Source organism: Oncorhynchus nerka, linkage group LG6 (genome assembly GCF_034236695.1).
Source record: "Oncorhynchus nerka isolate Pitt River linkage group LG6, Oner_Uvic_2.0, whole genome shotgun sequence".
Lineage (NCBI taxonomy): Eukaryota > Metazoa > Chordata > Actinopteri > Salmoniformes > Salmonidae > Oncorhynchus > Oncorhynchus nerka.
Window position 1 is genome coordinate 17,254,759 of NC_088401.1, and position 5,704 is coordinate 17,260,462.

At 43.8% G+C, this 5,704-nt stretch overlaps 1 pseudogene; it reads right to left on the reverse strand.

Annotated features, from left to right (window-relative positions):
- Positions 1-4,151: 4,151 nt before the first annotated feature.
- LOC115129905 (coiled-coil domain-containing protein 86-like) lies at positions 4,152-5,704 on the reverse strand (annotated as a pseudogene).

Genomic DNA, 5,704 nt, shown 5'->3' on the forward strand with positions numbered 1-5,704 from the left:
TATAGGACGGGGTTCCCCAACTTTTTTTGGTTTTAATTTTTGGATATAAATACTAAAAACTCCAGCAAATCAGCTCCAAGTGATTTTAATTTAAATCTGTTCCAAAGTATTCCGTCGCATAATAGAGAGATATATGTGATTATATCCCACTGGGCACAGACGTTAATTCAGCGTCAATTCCACGTTGGTTTAACATAATTGAATTGAAATGATGTAGAAACAACGCTGCTTTAACCAGTGTGTGCCCAGTGGGATACAAATGTAAGCAAGTTTTGAAATGATTCTGTTTTAGTCAAACAGTATATCTGTTTGGGCTTCTTGCGGTCATTTTGCAGTCTACAAATGATTTGCAATTATGTTCGGCCCCTGACGATCCGCTCAAATCCGCCAGCGGCTGAATTTGGTTGATGATGCCTGCTATATGGGGTGTAACATTATGCAACTGGGTTCTAGAAAATACTCTGTCACGGGGTCAGTAATTTATATTAAAAAATTCGAAACAAAATGTTTAAGAAAATTATGGTTGACTGTAATAAGTATTGAAAATAATAAAACAGAATTGATCATCAAATTGCTCGATGGACATGGGCTATTCATTCAGTTAATACTGAAAAAAGTTCATACAAATTCTAGTCAAACGTAGGAAATATGTTCCAATTCCGAATTTTTGTTAATATCCATTTGTCATGGATGTGATTCTTTGTATTCAGAAAAAATAAATAAAAACAAAGTCGTTACCATGCCCGGTTTGTCACTGAGGAAAGAGTGACAGTTAAATGACAATGCATCATTTTAACCTGACAATGACTGAGCAGATATCACGCATTTAAACAGCCCTAAATTCTTGTTTTCAAAATACTTGTCATTACACTAGAACACTGTATTGGCATATCAGCTGTTACGCGTTCTCCGTGCGACGTAAACAACGCGTACATACGCAGTAGTCTAACAAAATCTGTTTCTACCGCGGGAAGAACGAGACTGTTGTGCTGTGCTCGGTGCGGTGGTGTTCTGTCACAGTAGCCTAGGCTACACAGAGAATATGCGTCTCTCTGCGTGTGTGCTGCGCTCTGCCGCAGTAGATGGGTTATGTTTTGTGAGCCTTGGTGGGCTGATCATTAACTGATTATAGACCTAGAATAAAAAAACAGCCAAGACAACGAATTACCTGTTAATAACTGTGAAATTATTTGGACTTTGTTCTGTCTGCAGTTAAGCTATTCGTTGGTTTTCTTAAGTGACCATTTATATAAATGGGGTGTTAATTATATATATACAAAAAATGTAATTTTTAACAGTGAGGAGAAAATTATGCTTCTTACTGGGGAGTAAGACACACACAGCTAAAATGGGCCCGTTGTAGGCGATGACACAATCTACAAGCGCCCCCTCCCGGCCACTGAAGGGTGTGACGCGCTCTCTTAAAGGGGATGTCAGGAATACCGGAAATAACATTTAAGGTGGGACGGGGGAGATACAGGCGCACCATCTGGGCGTTCTGCAAGGGATCCACAGAGCCCGCGAGATAGTTGGTGTCAGGCAGGCTTTGGTGGTGTCATGTCTTTTGCTATTTAGTGTTTTATACCCAAACACATTCAATTACATTGATAATATTGCCGTGTTTGAGTAGGCAGTGCGAGTTAGCTTCTGGTGGATTTGAAACTATTCAAGCTTCAATCTTGGGTCTATAACTAACTGATAGGTGCATGCCTGGATGGCAACAGATCAGATGTTGTTGCATGAAGCTAAATGATGAACAGCAGTGATGCCCTATGACCCTCAAACTCAACTCTGGACCACGAAGCCAGTTCCACTGCATTTTAAAAAAAATCCTCTCGAAACAGGGATTGATTTAGACATGGGGCACCATGTGTGTAGAAATGAATAATTAGGTCGAAGAGAAAGGCAGAAGGCTCCGGACCTCGTAGCGTAAGAGTTGAATACCCCTGCATGCTCTGTGGTTTATGCTCTGTGCCATAAACCTATTCTCAACCACCATTTCCTTTTTACCTCTGTTGATTTTTATTTGACATGTATTTAACTAGGCAAGTCAGTTAAGAACAAATTATAATTTACAATGACGGCCTACCCCGGCCAAGCCCAAACCAGGACGACACTGGGACAATTGTGCGCTGCTCTATGAGACTCCCAATCTTGCCGGTTGGAATCAAACCAGGGTCTGTAGTGACGCCACTAGCACTGAGATGCAGTGCCTTAGACCACTGCGCTACTCGGGAGCCCTGTAACCCATGTCGTCTACTTGGCCAGCCTATACTCTCCACTAAAACGGTTACATAGCCTATATTACAAATAGCTTCCATAATAATCGAACAAAAAAGAACCGGGCCTATTCCAAACAAATTCTCAGTAAAATATCCAAGAAAGAACTGTGTAGTAAGCATAGAAGCAGAGGATGGAATCCAACTCTGAATATTTACTAAACAATAGCTAAAAGGGGCCATGGGCTTTGCATGGTAGGCCTCCACTTAGAAACAAAGTTATATCAAGAACTTAAAAGGGTTCTTCATCTGTCCTAATAGGAGAACCCGTTTTGATTCTATGCATAACCCTTTTTACATTGAACCAAAAGGGCTTCTACCTGGTACCAAAGGAGGTTCTCATATGTGGACAGCCGATTAACCATTTTCTAACCTTTTTTTCTAAGGCGGCATTATAGCCATTATATATCGGCTACCTGAACAGCGTGCTGCTGGTGTTATTTCAGTGACAACTCAATCTCACCTCAGACGTTTTTACTCCGCTGCTCTGGGGTTGACTCTACCAGACCCGTGTTCCCGCCAGCTGAGCAATGCGCACTCAGAGACAGTTCCCTTGTATACTGACGCAGCATTAAAACGTGTGATGCAGGATTTGAATGCGTGATAGGCTCAACTCAAGTCACAAGTCACAATCAATTCAGTTAGCTAAATTAAAGGAGACAGATCCAGTCTACCTAGATCAATGACTGCCTGTAGATTTGTATTTTCTGTTGGGGGCAATACATTTACAAAAGTAAATGAAAAACGTTTGACAAAACTAAGGAATCAATTATACTTTATTTCTAAATAAACAACTAAAAATGTTCAAAACGGTAACCATTTTGTGAACATTAGCACATTGTTTCGTTTATTCATGTTCCTCATTGCTGTAAAACCAGAAAATTAATTTGATCCTATGAGATGCCACAATTTCTAGTTATAATTTATTAATCAAATAGTATCAAAAGGCCAACGCATAATTAAATTCAATAGGCACAATATTTGGTAAGATAATAGGCCTAAAACAAACGCATAAATTAGCTACTTCCATGGAATTCCATTTAACATGGAATTTAACACTCATTTCAGACGTAATGAACTGTAATATTTAACTTTACACAAAAATATTAGTCTAGTTAAATAAATAAATAAAAGGCCCATCTTTCATAAATGAACATGTTGTAAAAATCTGTAATCATTTACATGTTGAACATGACTCTAAACCAGACTATTCAACTCTTATCCTACGAGGTCCGGAGCCTGCTGGCTTTCTGTTCTACCAGATAATTAATTGCACCCACCTGGTGTCCCTGGTATAAATCAGTCCCTGATTAGAGAGGAATCACCCACCTGGTGTCTCAGGTCTAAATCAGTCCCCGATTAGAGAGGAATCACCCACCTGGTGTCCCTGGTATAAATCAGTCCCTGATTAGAGGGGAATCACCCACCTGGTGTCCCTGGTATAAATTAGTCCCTGATTAGAGAGGAATCACCCACCTGGTGTCCCTGGTATAAATCAGTCCCTGATTAGACAGGAACAATGAAAACACGCAGTGGAACTGGCTTCCAGGTCCATTGTTGAGTTTGATGGCCATATGTTTAGTCAAATACAATAGAGAAAACTTCATTAAAACTGCTTGCTGTCTGCAGTGACTATGCTTGTGTAATTGAATGATGTAATTAGTGAATCTATTTTAGTCTCCTTTATGTAGCCTGGTTTTAGTCATGTGTGTGTGTCCTGTTTGTGCTGACTTAACACTTCCTCTCCAAAGAAAAAAAAAAGAAAAAGACTCACTGGCACTACCTGGAAAAATAAAGGACACATTAAATGTACAAAGCTCAAAAGACAGCAAGTGAAAATAATGACCATGTACAAAGTACTGAAAACAGACCTCAGTTTAGCAGACAGTGCTTTATTATAGTAAAGCGAATGACGATGGAATGGAGAGTATTAGAATTATCAGCATTATGTGTCAAACAATAAACATCACAGAACATGAGTTAACATTTCTCACAGGACCACCGGCAGACAGCAATACACACACACACACACACACACACACACACACACACACACACACACAATGCTTTAGCAATGTGTAGCAAGGACTCTGGGTCACCATTACATACCTCACAATTTCCACAGTTAAAACCCCATAAACCTCACCATCTGTCTGTCCTCATATCTGTAATCATTAACACCTAACCGTGTGACACAAACACAAACACACTTCATTCAGTCTTCCAGAATTCATACGTTAAAAAAATAAAACACTCAAACTGATACATTTACACCGTACAATATTTTCCAAGCTCATGTGTGGTCATTTTGAATGTAGATGGGAAAAGTTTCTTTTCACAAAATGGTGGGTTTAGTACGGCCTTTACATAGAGGAGGTTGAAGGATCAGCCAACGATGGACAAAACCAGCCATCTACGTCCCAGTGGACTGGGGAGCAGTGGAGAGGGTAGTCCTTAGTAGGAGTCCAAGTCAGTGACATGGGAGCACCCTCTCTATGGATCGAGCCACCATCTTCTCAGAGCAAAAACACATCTCTCGTGGTTGAGGGCAGGGAGAGCTGGCCCGTGGGTGAGGGCAGGGAGAGCTGGCCCGTGGGTGAGGGCAGGGAGAGCTGGCCCGTGGGTGAGGGCAGGGAGAGCTGGCCCGTGGGTGAGGGCAGGGAGAGCTGGCCCGTGGGTGAGGGCAGGGAGAGCTGGCCCGTGGGTGAGGGCAGGGAGAGCTGGCCCGTGGGTGAGGGCAGGGAGAGCTGGCCCGTGGGTCAGGGCAGGGAGAGCTGGCCCGTGGGTGAGGGCAGGGAGAGCTGGCCCGTGGGTCAGGGCAGGGAGAGCTGGCCCGTGGGTGAGGGCAGGGACAGCTGGCCCGTGGGTGAGGGCAGGGACAGCTGGCCCGTGGGTGAGGGCAGGGACAGCTGGCCCGTGGGTGAGGGCAGGGACAGCTGGCCCGTGGGTGAGGGCAGGGACAGCTGGCCCGTGGGTGAGGGCAGGGACAGCTGGCCCGTGGGTGAGGGCAGGGAGAGCTGGCCAGTGGGTGAGGGCAGGGAGAGCTGGCCAGTGGGTGGGAGGTGGAGCAGGTAGACATTTCCTCTTCACCACTGATCCTGGGTCAGCTGTTTTAGGTTAAGGATAGGGCTTAGGGAACATGGAGCAGTGGTTAAGGTTAGGGCTTAGGGAACATGGAGCAGTGGTTAAGGTTAGGGCTTAGGGAACATGGAGCAGTGGTTAAGGTTAGGGCTTAGGGAACATGGAGCAGTGGTTAAGGTTAGGGCTTAGGGAACATGGAGCAGTGGTTAAGGTTAGGGCTTAGGGAACATGGAGCAGTGGTTAAGGTTAGGGCTTAGGGAACATGGAGCAGTGGTTAAGGTTAGGGCTTAGGGAACATGGAGCAGTGGTTAAGGTTAGGGCTTAGGGAACATGGAGCAGTGGTT